This window comes from Ictidomys tridecemlineatus, chromosome 16, assembly GCF_052094955.1.
Source record: "Ictidomys tridecemlineatus isolate mIctTri1 chromosome 16, mIctTri1.hap1, whole genome shotgun sequence".
Taxonomy (NCBI): Eukaryota; Metazoa; Chordata; class Mammalia; order Rodentia; family Sciuridae; genus Ictidomys; species Ictidomys tridecemlineatus.
Window position 1 is genome coordinate 53,994,131 of NC_135492.1, and position 23,072 is coordinate 54,017,202.

The following is a 23,072-nucleotide window of genomic DNA, read 5'->3' on the forward strand; positions in this document are numbered from 1 at the left end:
GAAGACGACTGACCGGGGGAGACAGGGCAGCGGGAGAGGAACAACAGGAGGGGCCCGGGAACGTGGGGGAGAGGCCCAAGTCCACCCCGACCCTGGAGCCACACTGTCGCCCTGGAAAAGCGAGTTCTGTGCAAACGCTCCGCACGGCGGAGGTTATTCTGGACGTTTAGTTGTCACAAAATGGTCCCCCTGGTGACCAGAAGGGTCAAGGCTTTTGCCTAAAGACAGCAGCGTGGACCCTGGGCCCTGCGCGTCACACGGGTGGACTTCGTGACCAGGGGGAGGCCCAGAAAGCCCGGAACCTTCTGAGATGCAGGGAGGAGGACGGACAGTATTTCCTAAAATACGTCAGAGGAGGGCAGGAGGCGTGTCCCTGCACGGCGGGCACCGAGGTGTGGGGCTCATGCCACCGCCCCAGATGACCTCAGGTGACCCCTGAGGGGCCCCTGGACCACAGCGTCCCGGGGAGAACTTGGTCCCTTGGTTCTCTTGGTCTCCATAAGTGGCCCTCGAGGACCTGCTGATTATTAAATATTCAGCACCTAAGTCCAGCTCTGCCCTCGAGGCCACAGAGAAGGAGCGGGGCCTGGGTTGGCAGGTACGACGTGGCGACGTCAATGTCACCGTCATGTTCAACTTCAGGCAAGGAGCACTGGGCTTCCTTCCACAGGAGCCGTGCAACGCGACCCTCTGAAAGGTTTGGTATGTGAAGTCAGCAACGTGGGAGGAAGCGACCTGACGTCCCCCCGGTCCCACAGAGCTGAGACGCAGGGAGGTGGGCCAGCCCTGAGCAGAAGACCCCAGCATCCCTCCAGCCCAGGCCTGCAACTCGCCTGCCACACGGGGGACACCTGGGATGGTACCGTAGGACCCCAAGAGACTTGCTCCTCACCTCCTCAGTCCAAGAAGGGACCCAGGGGACAGCGCAGGAGGAAAGCACAGCCTGGTTCCAGGTTCGAGGGACAGTCAGTTTGATGGCAGAACTGCGTGGCCTCCTGGGAGCGGCAAGACCCTGGGCCCAGCGCTTCATTGGGGGCACTTCAGGAGCAGGAGGAGGCCCAGGAGACCTGGAAAGTTCTGTTGGAGAAAGAACGCCGGGTCTTTGGCCAGGGCCTAAAAATACGAGGCAGTAAGCGGGACCGATGGGGACCCAGCAGGGTTATTTTTAAAACCAGCAGGAATAGAGTGGAAGAGCTGGCTTCCATTCTAATGACCTTCGCCAAAGCCCTCCACTATTTTACTTGAAAAAAAAAAATGCTGTTTAAAAATAAAACCCCGGTCTCATCCAGCCCATAGATCAGGAGCCAGGACCGTCTCTGCCGACGGAGGCTCCTGTGGTTGTCTCCCTGGCCCAACCCCTTTAGGGAGAGGCTCGGGAGCCTGGCATCACCTCTGCCGGCTCCCTCCCCTGGGGTCCTTGTGGGAGTCTCCCTCCTTGCTGCCCGACACCACAGTAAGTCAGCTCAAGACTCTTGGAGCCAGGGCTGGGGCCTGAACGTCCTCTTCCTGCATTCACGGAGCTCCTGGGAGGTACAGGTCCGAGTCCCTGGAGGTGGCGGGGACACGGCAAGCGGGCGGCCCTGCTGGGGGCCGTCATCAGCCCCACCCCGGGCACTGCCAGGTGGCACTCAGTCTTTGCAGGTGGCCGGAAGCCTGCAGCTTGTGTTGTATTCACGTCCGACCTCGGGTTTCCAACCGTGGGGATCATTTTCCAAAACCATGTGCACCAAGGCCAGCGTATCTGGATTCAGCCCTGGACCCAGGTGACTAAGCCGCAGGGCGGGGGCTTGGCCGGAGAAGTCAGACCCGGGGAGGTCAGATACAAGGCTCACAAAGCAAGTGAGGGTCAAGAGGGACCGAGGTCTTGACTGGGACCCTGAGAAATTTGTGTTATCTCAGGGAATGACAGTCTGGAGGGCCCGGGACAGGAGTAATAGAAGGTCTTTCCAACAAGGCGATCCAGGTGCAGGGGAGGGGAGTCGGAGGGACAAGGCCTGGAAAGGCAGTGAGATCCAGAGCAGCCACAGGGCCACAGCGTGCTGCTGCCGAGACAGCCCCCTCCAGAGCTGAGCAAGGCAGTGCCATGCCCTTTGACCTCCAGTGCTGTGAGCTAAGCAGACATCTTTTCTTTACAAAGTCAGCCTGCCTCAGGTATTGCATCACAGTAACGAGGAGGGGTGAATGCAGAGACTGCAGGAGCATGACCTTTCTGGGGGGTTTTGCCCCTGGCTAAAGGAACTAAAGGGAGAATCAGAAGAAAGGAGAGGATGCCTGCTGGGAATTAAAGAGACTCTACCTAAAAGCACAGGTTCCACCCCGAGCTTCTCCATTGCGAAAGGGAAGCTACAGAGAGTGCTAAGTCGCGAACGCCAAGCCTTTCTACTCGGGCGGCCCCGAGTTACCTGCCAGGCCCCAGAGACAGCTCCAGATCCCCCTGCGTGCAGGGCTCCGGGCAGCTGTTCCGGTTGAAGGCCGAGGTCCACACAGCACACAGCTCTGCCACCAGCTGTCCACAGCAGCCAAAGACCAGCAGCGGAGCCCGGAGACCACTCAATATTCAGGCCACCGTCAGGAAGCGCCCGCCTGCTCCAACCCGGGGACCCGGGGAGGTGACGCCAGGATCCCTGCACCTAAGCCCCACTTCCCCTCCCCCGCTCTGCCCCACCTGTCCCCCAGCGTCCTGCCAAGGACGGGCTGGGCCTGGCTTATCACAGGCTCTGGTCTCACCGGCCATTCCGGCCTGCTGGCAGGAAGTGGGACCGGGCAGTCGGCACCGCCGCCTCTGCTTGCTGCATCCTGTGGGCGGCAGAGTCGGGAGCCGCTGCGGGCACTTCCTGGGTGGGGTGGCCGCGGGCTGAAGCTGCCAGGGCCTGTCCTCACAGGCCAACTGGGGCCGGCCGGCCCTGTGTAAGGGATAGGAGCACCCAACGCTTGTGGCCCCCCTGGCTGCCGAGGGTCAGGGCCAGCCCCTTCATAGGGGGTTCCTAAACTCCCCAGCATTGGAGGGGTGCACGCAGCCTGGGTCCAGCAAGGGCCCAGGGGCCACAGCAAAGGCCCAGGGCCACAGCAAAGGCCCAGGGGCCACAGGACCAGAACAAAATGAACCTGTGTCCCCCGACTCCGTTGGTCAGATTCCCCCGTCGGGGCCTCAGGATGCCCTCTCATTTAGAACTGACCTAATGACCACTAACGGCCCCTTCCACAGGAGACACCAGGAACTACACGTCCCCGAGCAGAAGGCCACCCACACAGAGAGCGGCACAGGGGTGTGAGGGGCCCACGCAGCGGTGCTCAAAGGTGACAGCTGTGACCTAATTAGTGCATCCTCATCTGAATGGACTGACGGGGTGGTCACTGAGGAGGCGGGCCACGGGGGGCTGCCCTGGACGGTGCATCTTCCCTGTTGCCCCCTCCCCGCTCTCTCTGCCTCCTGAACCCACCATGAGCCCACAGCTCTCCTCCGCCACGTCCGGCCGCCATGATGCTCTGCCTCGCCTCCGGCCCAGAGCCGTGGAGTTGGTCCACTGTGGACAAAGCCTCTGAAACCAGGAGCCAGGACAGAACTCTCCCTCCGCTCGGCGGCGCTCCTGTCAGGGATTTTGGTCGCGGCCACACAGCGCTGAGTCACGGGGCAGGGAATGGCCAACCTGGTGAGAATCCCCAGGGAAAAGCGCGGCTGAGGGTTTGCATTTCCATAAGGGACCAGCCCATCAGCTGGCCTCAAATGAGGATGCAGACCCTGACCAGAGGTCACTGCCGGCGGTCACCTCAGCCCCAGGAGAGGTGGCAAGCAGGACAGAACCTCACGTCCCGTGACCGGGACCTTGACCTTGACCATCCTCTGGGCTGGAGAAGTCGACCGGGACTAGGGCTGCCCAGATCCAGATCCCCTGCTGCGGAGGGCTGCGGACCGTGGGGTCGCTCACTCCCCACACGGGGTCACCACCCAGGGCAGCCTGGCCATCCCTGATCTCTGCAGTCCACGACGTTTCCTTGACTAAGGGCACAGCGGAGCACTATTCAGCCAGAAAGAAGAGTGAAACACCGTCATTACAGAAGTGGAAGACCTCAGGTCAAGGGCACTGAGTCAGACGGAGACAGACAGACGTCCCAGGCTTTCCGCCCTGTGGAAGCCACGGGAAAGGAAGATGGTCTGATAGTCGGAGAGTCTGGGAAGGGGGTCGGCGGGGAAGAGGGGGAGTGAGCGAGGGGGGGGAGGGGGAGGGGGCTGGCCCAAGCTCAGTAGGTGCCGGTGTGGGAAAACCACGGCCAAGACCAAGGATCTGCACAGTTAGTGGGTGTTGATGATCACAGCGTCACAAACAAGCAGGTCCCCAAGGGGAGAAGTGCAGCCACACCGGCTCAGCAGCAGGGATACAGCCGTTTCTTCTCTGTGCCAAGATCCTGGAGTGTCTTAGGGACCCCGGGACGGCTGTGCTGTCCCCAGGTGATCTCATCTTACAGGATCACCGTCACACCTGTGGCCTGTGGGGGACGGAAATGTTAGGTGGTGCACGGCAATAAATAAGCACACAAATTTGGTGTTGCCTGGGGTTTTGAAATTTTTTTTATTCCCTTACATTGTCAGTACTGGGGATTGAACGCAGGGGTGCTTACCCCTGAGCCACATCCCCAGCCCTTTTATTTTTTATTTAGAGACAGGGTCTTGCTAAGTTGCTGGGGCCTCTGTGCAACTTCGACCTGGAGATGACCACTGCCCAGCACGGCTGACCTTGCGGTATCCATGCTCCTAAGTCCTGATGGGGGTTCTGCCAGAACCACGTGGGTCGTGTCCACCACGGGCCTCACCCTACTCTCTCATCTGAAGCCAACTCCAATACGGCCGGGGGACAGCTCGCCCCGCCCTGTGCTCTGTCCAAACCACAGTGGTGACCCGGCTCCTGCAGCCCTCGCGTTCCGGGGCTGGGCCTGCTCTGGCTGCAGAGGCAGGGAGCCAAAGGGGCCATCGGACGCCCTGGGCCTCGTCCAGATCCCCCGCAGGAACCCGAGCTGTCATCACGTGCTGTCAGGGCACGCAGACAGAGTCTCGGCCACGTCATGAGGCCGGACACAGGAAGCAAGCCACAGAGCAAGGTCAACAGGGGACAAGAAGGCCGGTCAGGCTCCCTGTCTCCTGAGAATGCAAGGAGCTGGACACTGAGACAGGCCATCATCGGCAGAGCCGACGCCCACAGCCGACCCTAGCTGCCAAGGAGCTCAGATCTGCGCTGTCAGAGGCTTGGAGCACACAGCTGAGTGGCTGAGGCTGGCCTTGAACGTTCGATCCTCCTGCCTCGGCCTCCTGGGTGACAGGGATGACAGGTGTGTGCCACGGTGCCCGGCCCCCAGACAATATTTCTAACGCCTCACCATTCTCACATTCTGGTCCTTTCCTTCCACACACCCAGGTGCACAGCCTTCAGTTCATTCTTATCTTTCAGAAAACCTACTTGTCTAAATATTCCTGCTGCGACACCCCCTTGCCTTCTCCCAGAATGCTGCCTGGTGGGTTCCATCAGAGAAAGGGCCTTCGCCCTGTAGCAGAGCACGTTTGCCGCACACCCTCTGGACCTGGAAAAGGACGTCCGGCACCACCCGCGGGATCCTGCGGCCCTGACTGGACGTCCAATCCACAGGCAGCCCCCTCCTTTCGCCTGAGCATCAGAATACACAGCAAGGCGGAGGTGGGGGGCTCTGGGTCCTGGTAGATCCCTGTCTCCAGCTCCCCACGGCCTTCCTGGTGTGGAGAACACATCCTGGGCCTCTTTGCAACTTGCCATTTTAAAAGCAAGGTCCCGGGTTCCTCCTCCCAGAGAGTCTCTTCGGGAGTGGAGCTCTTGCTAGTTAGGCCTACGGTAGGCTCCACCCCAGGGAGCCCGATCTAGAGGGACCAGAAAGACCTATCAGGGCACTTTGTTCTAGACTGATTAAAGTGTCATTTACTGAGCATTTGGCTGTGTGTCCTCCGCTGTGTTTGATTCTGCATGAAAAAAGAAAAAAGAATTCTCCGAGGGAGAGAGATATCACTATTGCAAGGAGGACGTTGGGGCTCAGAGAAATCCATCAGCTGTGAAGCCACAGAGATGAAGCTCACACGTTCTTGGCCCCTGTGTGGAGCAGGACCGCCCACACTGTAGAAGGGGGAGGCAGCCGTCAGCTGAAACTCACTTTGGTAACTTGCAGATGATAGACAACCTTGTAGGTGCTCCAGGCGGATCGGTCTTTAGAAACTTCGACAAGTACTCCAAAGGTAGCAAGCGCATGAGTCAGCCTCTGTGAGGTTGTGCTTCAGTAACAAAATATCAGTGCTTTACAACGAGACCCCTCATTGCTTCTTTGTGTTGCTTGTCAGCTGTAGGCCAGCTGGGGCTCTGTTCCGAGCATCTTCTCCGTTCTGGGGATCACCCTGAGAGGCGGTGGGCACAGGGCAGTGCATTTTAAAGGGAGCAATGCAGGAACTTGCGGTAGCTCTGAAGCTTCTGCATGGAGGTAGCACCTGTCCTTTCCTCCCACATCCTATTGGGTGAAGCCAGTCCCATGGGCAAACTTGACGTCAGTGGGTAGAGAAGTTCCCTTCCTCGGGGTGGGCAATGCCCGTCAGGTGGCAGAGGGTGGGGAAGGAAGCTGTTGCTGAAGAGGAGCAAAGAATGGGGAATAATGGTGTGGTGAGACCCACCATGACAACTGCAGGCAGAAACTCCAGGGTCAGACATGGCCCACCTCCCCCCTATGGGAGGGGACAGTAGCTACAAGCAACAGGGAACTCAAGTCTGGCTTGAGCACAGAGGTGGAGCTTACTGGCTTCGTGAAAGACGCATGGAGCTTTGCATGTGGCTTGTCCTAGACCCGCCAAAGAGGCCACGCAGACCCTTGCCTCCTGCTGGCCTCACTCTTGAGTAGATGGGTGCCCACCCTGCAGGACTTCTAGGCTCCTGACTGCAAACCAGCACAAAGGGCGAGCGTCTCTGACAGATTCTGCACTCGCCCAGGACCGACCCTGACTGGAGGGGTCTGGGGGCCAGCCCCTCTCCACCAAGCAGCAGGTGGAGGGCTCAGTGCTCCCTCGGGCCAGCCCTGGGCCACACCTGCAGCCAGAAGGGGACCCTCCTGCACCCCCACAGGCTGAGAGCCATGGGCTCCTCTGAAATTCCCAGAAACCCCAAATCCCTGGAGCGCTCCAACGCGGCTTCCCAGCATTCACACCGACTCACAGGAACAGCGGAACAGACTCGAGAGTCTGGCACCTCTGCCGTGTTTACCCCGGCCACCATCTGCACGGCTATTTCCACTCCTCCTTCACAAACTGAACCCGCCTCCGTGACAGACGACGGCTGAAAAGATGGTGTAAGAGATCAACAATGACTGACTCCAACAGAGGAAATGCTAGCAATGAAACCATTCTCGATGGGCGTATCACAGAGCCTCCGCATGCAGGCCAGGTCCCGTGCCTTTTCCGCCCAGGTTACAAACCGGATGCTCACAGACCGTGTCCACGCCGTAGAAGCCCAGCATACTGATACGGGTGGTGGTTTTAACGAGGGAAATCTGTGCTGTAAACTACTGGTAAGTTTTAAGTCAAATGGTCCTCAAGGAAATGCACATTTCAGTCTAAGCAGACGGCAATAAAATACTTTGCATGTCCATTTCACAGCCCCTCTGGTGTGTCACCTCTCTTGTGCTACCTAGAGTAGCACTTGCTGCTGCAACCAATAGCCCCCAGGTTTAAATGGTGCGATGCAACAGAGGCTCGTTTTTCATTCAAGGTACTTCTCCAAGGCTGGAGTCCAGGTTCCCCCCGACGCAGCGACGCAGCCTCCCATCTCGGCCCGAGGCTCTCCGCCCAGGAGGACAGGTGCGTCTTCAGTCTCAGCTCACGGGGCCCGGGTGAGCCTGGCTGCCAGGCTGTGCCGTGCGCTAGGATGTTCAGCAGCAGCCCTGGTCTCCTCCCCCTGGCCCCAATGCCTCTGAGTGCCCTGACCAAGGCACAGCCTGACCTTGGGCCCAACACTGGGTGACCTTGGCTGTGTCACCATTTCCAGGTGATTCCGACACGTGATAAGGGTTGAGAACCGAGGCCCGCGTCACCTGCCTCTCGGAGAGAGCACGCTGGAGCCACAGCCCTGCCCAGAAGCCTGGTCAGCGCCAATGCCCATAGCTTCCACTCTGCCCTCGACAGGAGGAGGACTGGCCACAATGCCCGCCACCCACACAACAGGGGCAGGAGCGCCGGAAACCTGTCCCTGGGTGAGCAACTGTGGCACACAGACGGGAGCAACCACGTGGGTGGACAGAGGAGGACTGGTCACTAACCTGCTTTCCCCTTCGGCTGCAGGACCCACCCCTCACATGGGTGGCAGCTGTGTGGCTCACTGAAGTGACAAGTATCCTCCCTGTGGACACTGTCTTTAACCAGAAGTGGTGGGACTCGGTCCTTCACCCTCCTAAGCCAACTCTCCACAAATGGACGCCACGGTAAGTGCTTTAATCCCTGAAGCCATCTAGAAGTAGGTGCTCTCAGCCAGCCCATTTTGTGGATGAAGTTGTGAAGGCCAAGTGCAGGGTGGACTCAAGCCCAGCCGAGGGCAGGACTGCCAAGTTCCTGCTCTGGACCGCCAGGTATGCTACTGTCCACGGGAAAAGCCCACCTCTGTCAGAGGGAGAGGAGCTGTGGACAAGGGGCCACTAGACTGGGTAGAGGGAGCGCACCAGCCCAGCCAGCCACGTCCACCTTCACAGTGTCCACTTGGCCCTAGCTTCTCTCTCCTGACAGTGGCCCAAGGGTCCTTCTGTGACAAGGCCCCAGAATCCTGCTGCTGTCTTGGCACTGACCTATAGGGTCCTCTTATGGCACTGCACACCCAGGCTCCTCCTCCCGGGCACACCAGGCAGCACGGGTGGACACCCCTCCCTGTTCCCAGGGGACAGCCTTTGCCCCGCAGAGGACAGCAACCTTGTGGCCTTGGGGTGGGTTTACTAAGGAATTCAAAGACGAGGATTCCAGGGCTGGTGGGTCTGGCTGGGCTCCAGCCTGGACACCGAAGCCACGTCCACCTTGCCACCAGCTCTGGAAGGAGCCTCCTGGGCCTGCCTGGACCCTCTGGGCATGTCGTCACTCTCAGGCCCTCCTGGTCACACTGCAGAACTCGGCCTGCGGGTCCCCGGCGTCGCTCTGCCATGGGCTGTTGCTTGGGACACACACACTGACCCTCCTGGAGTTCCCCAGTCACCGTCACCAGGCACCTCAAGACAGCACCCCGCTTAGGTCACAGGTCACCCTTGCTCCCTTCCCGTCTTTCCAACCTGCGAGCAGAGCGGGGGCACATGCCCAGGCACCTCCCAGCTGCATGACCACCTCTGCCTCAGACCCGGGCCCCACCCAGCGGTCACCACCCCCCTGTGGCTGACCGCTTTATTCAACAGACACATCACTACTGTCCTACAAAGAGCTGGGGGTGCGGAGACAGGGGAACGGTGTCACAGGGGACAACCCACGTCCCACCTCTTGCTCCTCCACTGGACAATGTCACCAGGACCAACCTTGTGCCCAGCCCTGGCTAGAGCTGGGGATCACCACCACGAGCCAGAGGCACAGCCGGCCTTGGGAGGCCGTGGAGTGAGGACACGGCCACCCAGAGGAGGTCACTCAGAAACACCCCTCCCCCCGAAACTCATGCACAAAACACGGGATTGATGTCACAGTCCAAAGAGCCCGGCCAGGGGAGGGGGAGCATTCTGAAGTCCCCGGAAAGCACCCGCGGGGACAGAGGGGACCCTGCAGGTTGCTGGAGGAAGAGGCCCCATGGACAGGGCTGGCCAGAGCGCTGGACTGTGGAGACAGAGCATGGGAGTAATTACAGAGGAGTCCTCCTTTTGCCCGACCCTGAAATTACAGTCAGGTCAACCGGGAGGCGCGTTTCCGGACACAATGGTCCCTCGCAGGGTCACGAAAGGGACGGCCACGTTTTCACTCTCAGTGAGCCAGGTCCCGGGTTTCTTCGAGCATGAGTGTGGGCAGTGGGCATCCTCCACAGCTTTTTTTCCGGAAGCATCTACCAGCACCTCCAGTGATCCGAGCCATGCCATCCGATGGTGTGTGACGCAAGGCACTGGTCACCTCTCAGGAGGGCCAGCTTCCTGATCAGCTGATATTCCCACCTCACAGGGACTCCGCGGCCTTCGGACCAAGGCCGCCCTCGGTGAGAGGCAGTTACGGGGTTCAACTGTGCCGTCCCCACGAAGCGAAGCGAGAGGAAGGGCTGTTTTGCTGTGGAATAAAAATCCCTGATAAATCAGATGCCACTGGCCTCCAGGGATGGCTTCCGAAGCCAGGGCCAGAGGACGATCCGAGGCGTCCTGGGCCCAAAAGTCTCCCTAGAAAACAGACAGCGGACCATTTTACAGACAGGACCACGAAGCCGTTTTCGTCGGGGGAATTGAAAAGGCTTGAAGTTTGAGTGTTTCTGAAACTCCAGTCGAGGCACACGCTGGATGGAAGTCTGTGACGCTTGATTCCCGAGCACGGCCAGGCTCCCGCACCAAGCCGCACGCGGAGGGCGCTTTCAACAAGATCTGAATCCACGCGTGGGGGGCCTCGGAGCTCACAGAGGAAAGAAGGAGGGTTGCAGGCGGGCAGGTCCACACAACTGCCCCGACCCTCTAGGCCAGGCACCTCCAGACCACCCACATTCCCGCCTCGAAACCAAACCCGCGGAGAGGAGCGCTCCCACGCAGGCCCGTCCCAGTGCCCAGTTTCCGCCCGCCCCTCCCCAGGCTCGAGAAGACCCCGCTGGCCGCACTTCAAAGCACCGGGCTTGGGAGGACCATCTAGGGTTTTACAGTCGGCCAATAGATCGGACCTTTTTTTTCTTTTATTTCCACGTGGGGTCATTTATAAATAGGACACTTCATTAAACTCGTAAAGACGTGTCACAACAAACACCATCTTTCCGAGGGCAGTGAACGAGTTCTTGGGTTCGAGGTCTGCCTGGGATGGGCCAGAACCCGCCCTGAGCGGGCGCCACAGGGCCTGTCCCGTGACCGTGGGTCTGGCCGGCATTTCTTACTCTTCTGCTCTCTTCCTGGCTCACATCCCTTTCTGAACCGGGAAGGAAAACGATTTTTAAATAAATTTTTTTTTTAATTTAAAAAGAATTTAAATTAATTAAAAAACCCCCAAAAACCAACTATCCAGGTGGCCTTTGTTTAAAAGGTGCCAGACCTTGCGCCGTGCCCTGGGGACACCGCGCACGGCACACAGGGCCTGCCGCGGACACTGGGAGAGCAGAGGAGAAGCAGGAGGAGGGCCAGTCAGTGCGTTCAGACTGCGGTGGACCGATCGATGGGGACGTGGGTGTCGCGACCCAGTCATGTCACCTCCGAACACTCGTGCGTGAGCACAGGAACCCAGGGGGACACTTCACGTCCACACCACAGTGACATGGACGTAGTCTGTCAATCACTCGGTGAGGGCGAGTCCTGGGAGCACGAAGGGGGACGAGACGGGGACTTGTCCTCAGGCCACCTCCTGCAGCCCTGGCTTTCCTGTTCCTCGGAGGCTCTTCCAGGAGGTGTGTGGGTCTAGGAACGAGTTCTGGCACCGAGTGGAGGCCGTCCGGCAGGCAGCGTGTCCTCTGCCGAGCACAGGAAGTGGCCTGTGTGCTGGGGAGGGCCAGATGTCACCGTCCTCTTTCTCGCCGGCGCCCCCTTCAGGCCTGAGACCCAGTGGGACCTCTGCGGCCAGAGCTGGGTCTGGACCGTCCCGAGAGGCCCTGTGTTGGAGGCTGGGTCTGGTGTGGTGCTATTGGGAGGTGGGGGACCTGTAAATGGTGGGGCCCGTGGAGGGTTAGGGTCACTGGGGGCGTACCCCGGAAGGCCCTGTGGGACCCACGCACCCTTCTCCCTTGTCCCCCCGGTGAGCAGCCCTGCTCTGCCACGCCCCCACCATGTGCCCTCGGCCTCGGCTCCCGAGCTGCACCACCTCCCGCCCAGCAGAGGCGCACCCCGTGGGGAGGGGCTGAGGCAGGCTCCTGGCCCTCGGAAGCCCTCCACCCGGCCTGCGGGAGGCTCTCCACCGGCCTCCGTGTGGGTGCCCCGGCCTCTGCCCTCGTCGGCCACTTTCTCGGAGGTTGCGGTCCAATCACGGCTTCCCTGTTTCACACCAGCCGAAGCCCAGCGACGGGGCCCTGGCCAACCTGCTGCTGCTACTCCACCTGTCCCCAGCCAGCCGTCCCAGGTGGCCCTGCACGGAGTGTGAGCCAGACGCCCACCTCGTAAACCAGCAAGGCTCCCCGACTCCACCAGCCACCCTCCACGTCAGCTGGCCTCACCCCAGCCCCTCTCCATGCCTAACACCTCCTGAGGTGCCTCACCAACTCGGGCTTCCCGGGAGGTACGGAGGGCTCCTTTGCAGACCGGGGCGTGTGAAAGCTACACTGGCACCGTGCTAGTCTATTAAGCGTGCAACAGCGTGATGCGTGAAAGGCACTGGACGAGTCTTATTTTAAAAATATGGAGCCTCTGAGCCTCCAGGGGGTCGGTCCGCAGCTCTTTGCTGGCAGGTCCTGCCTCCAGGCTGATGGCCGCTGCAGGCTGGGCACCCGAGGCCAGTTTCCTAGAATAAGACGACAGAGAGGTCTGCAGCGCGGGTCGACTGTCACGAGAGACTTCTCTGTGGCGTACGAAGCCACGTACCCATGGTGGACCGTCTTTCCAAACTGGGGCCCGTCTCCTCCAACCTTGCTGCTTTATCAGCTCAGTCCCTGTCGTCTTCCAAGTCCCAGTCGTCATCCGGGCAGGTTCCCCATCTGCCACAAGAAGCCACGTCTCCGCGGTTAAGGTCTCACCAGGGGCCTGCAGCACTCCGCGGCGCCCTGGGGAGTCGCCGTCTACGACAAGGGCACCGTTGGGGAAGGTGCTTCTTAGATCAGGAGACTCGAGAGTTGAGACTACCCCTTCACCCACGGGCGGCAGAAGGAGCTCCAAGCAGGGACACAAACAGCACGGGTGTCACAGTGTGTCCCTCAGAGCTGGTGGGCCCCCAGGGGCAGGCTCAACAAGCAGTGGCCGGTTGAAAGGGATCCCTGAGCCAGGGGTGTCCACGTGGGCTTCAGGTCTGCAGGGAGCCGCCGTGGGCCAGCCTGGCTCGGCCACTCCGTCCCTGCAGCCTAGTGCACTGGATCTGGTAGACATCTCGAGGGCCCCGGGACTCCTGAAATGGCAAACGGGCACTGGCTTGGACTTCAAGGCACCAGCACCTTCGCCCCCGACCACAGAGTCCGCCTGTCCTCTGAGCTCTGGGGCCAGGCAGCGGCCTCGCTCCATCTTCTCTCCATGAGCGTCCTGAGGTGTCTTCCTCGCGGACCAGGCTGCGTCCTGCGCAGGGCAGGTTTCAGGTCCTTCAGCACCGGCCGCTCCGCCCGCACCTGTGTCCTGGAGACGCCTCCTTCCCACGATGCCCCCGCTGACCTGGTCAGGGGCGTCCTCACGGTCGCACAGGGTCACCTTCTGCTTACAAAAAGCAGCTCTCTGTGAAACAGGAGGCCACGTCGGTGGCAGACGACTCCTGGCCACGGAGAGGCCCCGCGGACAGCTCCTGGGCTGGGGGAGATCCGTTCTTCGAGGATGAAGGACATGCCGCTCGGACCCCGTCACTGGTCAAGACTGAGTGCTGGTCACTCAAGTCGCCTCGGAGGCCAGGCCTACACTTTCCCTACTCGTCAGGAGGGAAACTGAGGCACCGGGGGCTTTGAGCCGTACCTAGAGGCACCACAGGGGCAGCTGGGGGACAACCCCGGGCAGTGTCCCCTGAGGTATTGCTCCCCACTGCCCCTCAGCGACCGCCCAGTCAGACTTCATAATACTGTGGCTGGTCATTTTTCTACTGGAAGGAGGAGGCAGAGTGCAGCCCCAGGGGCCACAGCTGCCCACCGCCTGGACTTGGCCACAGGCACGACTTCAGGCACTGTCCGTGGCTGAGCTGAGTGGCCGCGGCGTAGGCCCTGTGGCCTGGGAGGGTGAGCAGGTTCAGCCTCTGGCCCTCTGCAGAGAAGTCTTCTGACCCACCTCCGGATCCTGTGCACGCCTCTCCCGACGTTCCCTGCCTGTGGCCAGCCCAAGAGCCTGCCATCCTGCCACAGCCTTCGCCCGCCCCCTGGGGCTCGCAGGGGACACTCCAGGAGCTCAGCTGTGCAGAGGACGCCCAGGGTCCCAGGGGTCAGCCCGGGTACCCTCGCAACGCCACGCGAGGAGAAGAACCCTAAGTGCGGCACAGAGAGGCCCGGGGAGGGTCTCGGCACCCCCCCCAGGAGAAGGTCTTCAAAGTGGGTCCAGAGACAGGAAGGCCCCCCGGGGGGAGAGGCTGGGAAGAGAGCCGGAGAGACGCCGCGGCTCCGTCCACAGCTGAAACGGGCAGGCTGCCCGCACAGGCGTGAGCCAGCCCCCACGGCCACCTGCCACCAGTGTCCCAGCCTGTGTCCCATTCTGTCAGAGGAACATGCTCAGCGCTTCCCTGAGCGCTGGGCGGAGGAGCGGGCGCTGAGCTCTGAGCAGGCGGCCTGGGTGCTGCCAACCGCTCTCCGGGGCTCTCTAGAAGGACCAGTCACAACTACAGGAGGCCCAAAGCCAGCGATAAGGCCCTGAGGCACCTCAGCCCCGGAGAGCCACGGTCAAAGACGGACAGCACGTGGCCAGGAACCCAAGGTGCATTTCTCAAGAAGCGCCCAAGCACAGGGACAGGGAGCCACGTGGACCCTCTCCAAGTAAAGAACGGGACGTCCAGGATCTCGAAGTGACTTCCCAAGCGGAAGCCGTGATCTCCCGGGCGCCCAGCCCTGGGCCAGCCCCATAAATGACCCTGTGCCTACGCAGGAGGAGCGCTCCCACCGCAGCCGCAGCCCCGTCTCCCTGTCACTAGACGCTGACAAGCCCACTGTGTTGTGGGAAGGCTCGGGACACGCCGTCGGCCTCGACATCCTGTGCCGTCACTGTCCCGCGGCCTTCCTGAGGTCCACTCGGGACCAGGGCTTTCAGTCCACCTCTCCAGTCGTCAAGCCCCGCCTGGCAAGTCCACGAGACCCACTCCTGACCCGCGTCCAGAGCCACGAGTCCCGCCAGGAGCCCTCTGGCTCCTCCTCTGTTTGCCTGGGACCTCTGGTGGGCAGGGACCCGCGCCCACACTCCCTGGGCAGCGGGAGTCCAGTTGCCCAGGAGCACCGGGGGGCAGGGCACAGCCAGGCTGCTAGTTCCTCTTCAAACACAAACGGAATTAATTGAACACGGTGGGAGTGGACGTCCACGCGATGTCCTCCACTGGAGCCTTCCGGCCCTAGGGGATGGGGTTCCGTTCCCAGTCCCGGCACCTGGTTTCCATTAGTTTATCGGAATCTCGGTTCTCGGTTTGCACGCCGCCCGACTGGATGCCATTAGTGCATCTGCCGCGGCCTCAGATGCCCTTATCTTTCCTGAGTCGCTCTGCTGTTTGGAGACCTGTCAACGCTGGCAGACTGCGTGATGCCACGTGTTCCACCAAGCCCCATTTGATGGCACAGCCTTTGATTTCACGGAGACTCTCCACCCCACACTCTACTGTCGAGGAAGCCCTTTCCAGTGCGCTTCTCTGGGATTTTTAAAAACACCGGTACGTTCTGGCAGGAAAAGCTCACGGTGGCAGGTAAAGTGCAGGGCGCACAGCAGAGGTGTTGGGGTGCACCCTGGACTTTGGCCCTAGAGGAGGAAGGACCTCCGTGTCATCACCCATGGGGACATCAAGAGACTGACTGACATGGCTTACATCAGTCTGCCGGACCTCGGCCTCCCTGGCTCTCTCTCTGCCCAGGGCCGGTCCCTCCCCAGCCCCTGTCCACCCGGCAGAGCCTCTCCTGTGCTGAGCTCTGATGAAGCATGGCCAGAGCTGGACGCCCTGTGTCCAGGTCACAAGAAGCCCCTTCTGCTTCTGCTCATTGGCAGTGACTGACCTGATGAGATGGCCTCCGTCAGGGGCAGCAAGGGACCTCGGAAACAATCCTGAGCGGCGTCCGTTGGGGTCACCCTCTGCCGAGGTCACTGCCTTGAGCACCTTCTGAATCAGGAGGGGCCGTGGCGTCCTGGGCTGGGGCAGAGGCGTGACCATGTCCAGCCACCGTCTGTCCAGGCCACTTGGAGATTTGCAAACCCAAGCAGCTCCTGGCCCCAGGAAGGCCATCGGGGGGCAGCTCGGTACCTGCTCCCTGAGTCGGTCGCCGTGCCGAGAGCTCTGCTGTGGCCAGCCCCTCAGCCAGGCAGAGGGTCACCAGGGGGACAAAGTCTCGACAGCCCACGGCTGGGCTCAGGTCTGTCGTGGCCCAACAGCGCCGTGGGAAATGAGATGGCCAGCTGCTGTCCAGCGAGGAGAGGGGCCAAGCTCAGGGGACTCTGTGGGAGGCCCTGGGGTGAGCCCCAGCTCTGCCCCCCACCAGCTGTGCGTTGGTAACGGGTCTGAAGCCGGCCAAGCCTGGGTCCACCCTCCAGACGCGGCTCCTGGGGGCTCTGCAGAGGCAGACCGAGGCCGGGGAGGCACACAGCGGGCGTGGCACCTACAGGCTCCGTGGTGGGCTGGCATCGCATGGGGCTCCATCTTTGAGGTGGGGTTATTCTGGTCGGTGGTCCCACCCTGGGTCCCTGTGGGGGTCCGATGGGTGCTGAATCCACGTGGGGGGGTCCAAGGCCTGCGTCTTGCTCTCCGGAGTCTTCTCTGCTCCTTTGTCCTCCCCTCCCACCCACTCAAGCCTGCCTGGACTCCCCCTTAGTGCCGCAGACCACAGGGTCCCAGGGAGACCCCAGCCACCCACCCCCTCCTGGTGGCTGCAGCGGTGGCCTGCCTCTCATGCCGTGGGGGGTACTGGACGGCGCTCACCTCCCGACTCCCATCTCCTCTCCACGGGCTTCATTTCCCGTCTCCTCCGCAGCACCCAGCACAGGGGTCCTCCGATCCTGTGCTTCCCGCAGCGTGCCCCCAGACGGGCACTGGGCACCTCCTGCTCCGCCCCAGAGCCACCCGGCCACGTCCCATGACCCGGCGGTGGATGTGCGTGAGCTTCAGGAAGCCCCGCTCACCTGCCCGGCCTTTCCCAGACCTCGGCCCTCCGCACCCTTCCCGGGTAGCTTTTCCACGTCCAATGCCACGGGCACCACCCTGTGCCATGATGGGTCTTCATGATGGCACTCCTCCTCAGCCTGGTCCTGAGTCCTGACACCAGATGCGTAAGGAGTTTGACAAGGCAGAAAGGAATAGCGCCCTTCACACGATTTGAGGGTCTAGGTGACAATTGTTTTTTTCCTGGTACACAAAATAAATAGCCATTAAAGTGACATGTTTTTCCATGAATCGTCTATGACCAACTGGGTGCCACCAGGGCACGCTGGGGGCACGTGGCTGTGGACCTTCTGAAGCTGGGTTAGAAGGCGTCACCCAGGTGCCCAGTCATGTCCCTGAAGGGCTCCCACCAGCACGGTGGCCCCACGGGATTATGCATTGTCCTCAGAACAGAGATGGTCATGGGTCTGTCCCTGCACTGTCCCTGATAACCTGCTGAGTCACATCACCTATGGGGGGGCTCACTATGGTGGGCTCTTACCATGTCCTCACCGTGACATGGTAAGAGCAATCTCCATCTGACAGATGGGGAAACCGAGGCAGGATGGAGCCGCTTGCTCTGAGCACCCCTCAGTGGGCGGAGCTGGGCATGACGCAGATCCTGGGGTCCTAGTGGTCCTAGAGAGCCACGCGGGGCTGCGGCCACCCACCCTGTCCACAAAGCCCCGCGTGCAGACTGGGCCGCTCTGGGCCATGCCATGCCCTCTGACGGGGACAGCCTCAGTGTCCTTGGATGTGCAGGGAGGGGCGGTTTTACAGGCCTGTTTCCGGAAGGTTCCACCACCTCTGTACACGGTCACCCTGGCAGTAGGCTTCTGGGGTCTAAGTCCTTGGGAGTCCCTCAGACCCCATGGAAGCAGTTAGGCCACTGGGGTCATCACCTGGAAAGGAATTGGTACTGGCCTTGAGAACCAGTCGGTTTCTGTGAAAACATGTTGTTTTAAAAACTGGCCCCTGCCCCTGTTCTCTGGCTTCCTGCCTGGACAGCTGGTCTCTCCCTCGAATACACTCCCCCCACGATGCCATCTGCCACGAGGCTCCACCTCAGCCAGGGGAAGCCCACGCCATGCTCCTGGATCTTGAGAACTACCAGCTAAATCCACGACTTTTCTTCACCCAGTACCCAGCCTTGGGTATTTTGTGATAGCAACAGAAAGTAGCCTAATACAGGGGTAAGAGTCCTCAATCCTGGACAGTGGCCAGCATGGAATGAGGCTCCTCATTCCATCAAAGAGGAGCTGAGCAAAGGTGAGCACCTGGGACTGGCAGCTGCTGTCACCAGCAGCGGCTCTGCTTTTTATGGAGTCTCCGTGTCTGCCCGCGACACCAGCCAGCATCGGAAGTTTGATCCCTCAGTTATACGAAGCACGTCTGTGTTTTTTTCCAAATGCTTTTGTTGAAGCACACGTGAAACGTAAACAAAACGTACACACAGCTCAACAGCAATCGCAGAGGGAATGCCGCCCTGCTGCCCCAGGAGCGTCTGAGCACTGCCCTCCCTGTCTGTCCTCGGCACTGGGCACGCTGGGGCCTGGGAGTGCTCTTAAGAGGCTGTCCGGTGCCCGGTAGAATGGTCAGCAGAGATTCTCGGAGCACCTGCTCCTAGACGACCAACCATTTCTCTGGACATTGACTAATGTCCCTCGTGGGCACGGTCACTCCTGGAGGAGGACCGGTGTGCATCTTGACCGTTCTGCTGGTCACCTCCTGACTTCCGGGAGACTCTTCCCACCTAAGCATGCATCCCTCAGCATTACCATCTAAGTTTTCCTGGTGAAAGGAATTCTTTATCAGATAATTCAATCTAGTCAATAGAACCCCCAGTCACGGCCCCCTAAAATGGCCTTTATCGGTGAGGTAACTGTCCAACCTGGACAAGACTGAGCCTGGCAGGCAGCTCGAGCGCCCTACTCCTAAGGAGCTCTGTTGTGAGCGATCATGCCCACAGCTACACGGCTAGGGGCCCCTTCCCACAAGCTACCTGTCCCTGAGTGACCGAGGACCATTAAAAGCAGCATGTCCAGCTGGGCATAGTGGTGCTGCCTGTGGTCCCAGCGGCTCGGAGGCTGAGGCAGGAGGATCCCAGGCTAGAGGCCAGCTTCAGCAGCTTACCCAGTCCCATCCTGCAGTCGCACCCCCCAAACTTCCTGAGAGCAGCTCACTGCAGGGTACGTGGTACTGCCACCCCAAATGTACGTGTGTGTCCACGTGTGTAGGACTGCCCCAGGGTTCCATGGAACGAGAGGACTCGTCACTAAGGCACCATGACACACTCTCTTCTACCTCACTGTATATGCTTCCAGTACTGGCCGGGACTCGCTGAATGGATTTTACGATCTTCGTTTTGAAAACGCTACTCTGTGAGCTCAGGTTAAAAACGGATTTCACGAGGAAGAAGGAGATGCAAAATGACGTGATCATTTCAGCGAACCAGGTTATTGCGGAAAATGGGTTTTGGTCCCAAGATTGCCTAGATAGTTTCTATCAAGCATCTAACAGCAGGAAAAACCAAACCAAACCAAACAACAACAACAACAACAAAAACACACTGTTTTACCACTTCTCTCTGAATGCCCAGGACGAAGATGAACCAGAGAAGGAGGAAAAAAAAAATATTAACCGATTAGAAATAAATTAATTGCCAAAAAAGACATCCACCTTCCAAAACCAAATAAAAACAACATAGAGGCAGACAGACAGACAGACCACACACACACACACACACACACACACACACACACTCTTAGGTCCTGCTGATGAGCTGAGTTTCATTATTGATCCATAGAGCTATAGACTGCAGCGATTCAGATCAGGAACCTGGGTAAGAGCTGAGCAGGTGAGATCGTGCCTGAGATAAGAGCAGATCTCTGGGGGCAGGTCCAGAGGGAGGGAGGGAGAGGGGGAGGAGACAGAGAGACAGCCGTGGCCTTTGCTTTGGTGTGCAAGGTAACTAGACCATGCAGACAATCACCGCAGGCTGGAAGGGGCAGCTGGGGTGTCTCACTGTTCTCCACATCCCTGTGTGTTCTGTCCTGTAGCGAAGACGCCCTTTCTGTCTGCTCCAAAGCACTGCAGGCCTTCATTACGTCTGCGGCATCTGACAGCCACCTAGGGTCTCGGGCTGGTGGAAACTGGCCTTGCTGCATGCACACTCAAGAGTGCTGTGGGTGGACTCCTCCCAGGATCCTCCAGCCAGCAGGGCTCAAGGTCTGCCTGTTGTGAAGCCCATTAACTTTTCCACCACTCAGAGGGAAACATGCATTTCAAAACAGTGAAGCGTCAGGCAGGCACTAGCACGCCCAAGGGGAATTGTCTTCTGCGAACTTTCCCAGCAATACCGAAAACTGAACCTCGCGGATAATGGAACTGTAGGCAGGGAGACTTCTCCATTTCCCACCTTCGTGCTGTACAGATACACGCCGCCTGCATTGCTGAATTTAAGCCCAGTGTTTGACTGATACATAGGGCTTCACGAAGAAATCCTACACTCCTCCTCTTCGAAAAGTCCTTGGAATGGCCCGATTCTTCTAGGAAAGGCAAGCACGTCGCCCACGGCTTATGATGTGTGTGTGTGTGTGTGTGTGGTTTTGTTATTTTTCATTACTAATTTTTCAGACTCATAAAATTTAAAAATTGCAGACTCATCAATACCCCCCCATACACACCTATTTTCTGACATTTAACAGTACGTAAAGCTCCGTCCCTGTGTCGGCCACTCTGAGACATCATCTGATTTAAATATTGATGAAAACCATAGGCAGTGGCTATTGCTATTAACATGATCTTCATCGCTGTCATCACTGATATTCCTTTTGGGGGACTCTGTTCTGGTTAAGAGCCTCTGACATTAGACTCTATGTAAGCCATCGATCCCTGGTGAGATCTAGAGGAGTCCCTTAGCCGCCCTTGGGCTGGGTTCACCACTCGACTATAACAATGCCCCTCAAGAGCCTCCCGAATGCAGACAGTGAGCTGGCCACTCTGCTGGCGGCCTGCAGGACCAGGACGGCGCAGCTCCAGGTGAAGTGGGGTGAAACTGCTCCAGACATTTGGTCTGGAAGCTCCACAGACCCATTCCGCCCAGGACAGGAAAGGGCATGCCAGGGACCGCCCTATCACCTGGTACCCACCCTGGGGACTGGCTGGTAAGTTTCGGGCAAACGTGAGCTAATGGGGAAGGCTCAACCAACTCTCCCGAAAGAGCCTGGGTCTGCACCCCACCCTCCGAAAGGGGCCACATTCCAGACACAGGCGCCTGGGTACCAGCAAACAGAGCCCCGTCAGTCCGCAAAGTTGCAGCAGTTGGCTCTGGTGTGTTTACAAGTCCTAGCAGATCGCAGGAATGCTCGGGATAATTACTACCCCACCCAGAGGCGCCCAGCAGCCCAACCCTCTCACATCTGGAAGATGTGAGACAGCAAGCGGACACACAAAGGAGAGTGGAAGAGAGATCTCCTCTGGCTGCTGATTCTTGGGCCCGGGGAGGATTTGAGCCAAGGGCTCTCCTTTTGTGAGCCGGAGCAGCCTGCTCAGGAGCATCTTTCAGAGCCCAGGACACCCAGGGCGAAGGGGGAGATCTCCTCTCCGCCCAACTGCAGCGGCACGTCTCAGGATAGGAGCTAACTACCATCTTTATTCTCCGCTCTCCAGATGAAAATGGAAAGTGAAATACTCTGGAGAATAAACAGGGAGCGGTCCGCGCGCGCACACAACCTCTTGGACCTCGGAGAGGGTTGGAGCCGACACGCCTGTTTTAAAAGGGCGACGGAACCGAACCCTTAGCATCCTCTGCAAACGCAGGGGATCTCCCCACTCCACTCGGTGCCTTCTGAAACTGTCTCCCGGCCGGCGGATCTGGGATCCATCAGCTCTTCCCTCTACCTCCCACGGACGCACGGCCACCGAAGCACATGGTCCCACCAGCGCCAACGCCTCCAAACCGCCAAACTTCCTGTCTCCGTCCCACCCAGGCGACCCGAGCGCCGTGCCGAGTGCCCCAGGGACTCCTGCGGAGGCGGCCGCAGCCCCGGAGCCTGGGCGGGTCTTCCCGCCAGCTGGAGCGCGGCGACCCGCACCCCGGCCCGCGCCTCCACACCTGCGCTCTGCACCCAGGGGGCTCTGGGGGCGCCCGCCCTGGCCGCGCGATCGGGGGCCCCCGGGGCGGCCGCCCACCTACCTGCTCGGCTGCCTCCTCCCTCGGGCGCGCGGGGCTGTCGCTGCCACTTTATTGTCTGCGCTGCGCACCGCGCGGGACCCGGGGGCCGGGCTCTGCGCCAGTCCCGCAACTCCGCGGCGCGCGGCGCCTTCCCCGGCCGCTGCCTGCCGCCGTCTCCCGCTGCGGTCCGCCCGGGCGCCCGCTGGGCACGCGAGCCACGCGGCCCGACTCCCCGGCTGGCTGCGCGGCCGGCGCCCGCCGCATCCCCCGGCCCCGGGCTGCGCTCGCCCCGCGTCCGCGCTCTGGTCCACGCTCACGGCGGCGCCCCGGTCAGCCTTCCGCGCGCGCTTCCGTCCTTCCGTCCTGCCCGCTCCTCTGCTGACAGCCGCGGCCGCCCGCTTTCTCCCCGGCTGCCCCCGCCCGCCGTCCCTCCGGGGGCCGGGGCAGCCGCTGCCAATGAGGCTCCGCTGATGCGCTGTTCCGGCCCCGTCATTGTATCGGGAGGGAGGGGACGGGCGGGAGGGAGGAGGGAGGGGAGGAGACGGGGGGAGGGGAGGGGGGAGGGGAGGAGGCGGGGGAGGGGAGGGGGGAGGGGAGGAGGGAGGGAGGGGAGGGGGAGGGGAGGGGGGAGGGGAGGAGGGAGGGAGGGGAGGAGGGAGGGAGGGAGGGAGGGAGGGGAGGGGGGAGGGGAGGAGGGAGGGAGGGAGGGAGGGAGGGGGCGCCCTCTTCCCCGCGCTGGCCTTCCCCGGCAGAGAAAGGCGCTGGGCCTGGGGCGCGTGGCCTGCCATC

At 60.5% G+C, this 23,072-nt stretch overlaps 1 protein-coding gene across 1 annotated transcript in view; it reads right to left on the bottom strand.

Annotated features, from left to right (window-relative positions):
- The window catches only part of Frmd4b (FERM domain containing 4B), a 179,659-nt gene extending 157,219 nt beyond the window's left edge, over window positions 1–22,440 (bottom strand). Inside the window, exon 1 of the mRNA XM_078033627.1 lies at window positions 22,305–22,440. The gene's annotated coding sequence lies outside the window, so the exon portion shown is untranslated. The remainder of the gene's footprint in view (window positions 1–22,304) is intronic.
- Window positions 22,441–23,072: the final 632 nt, after the last annotated feature.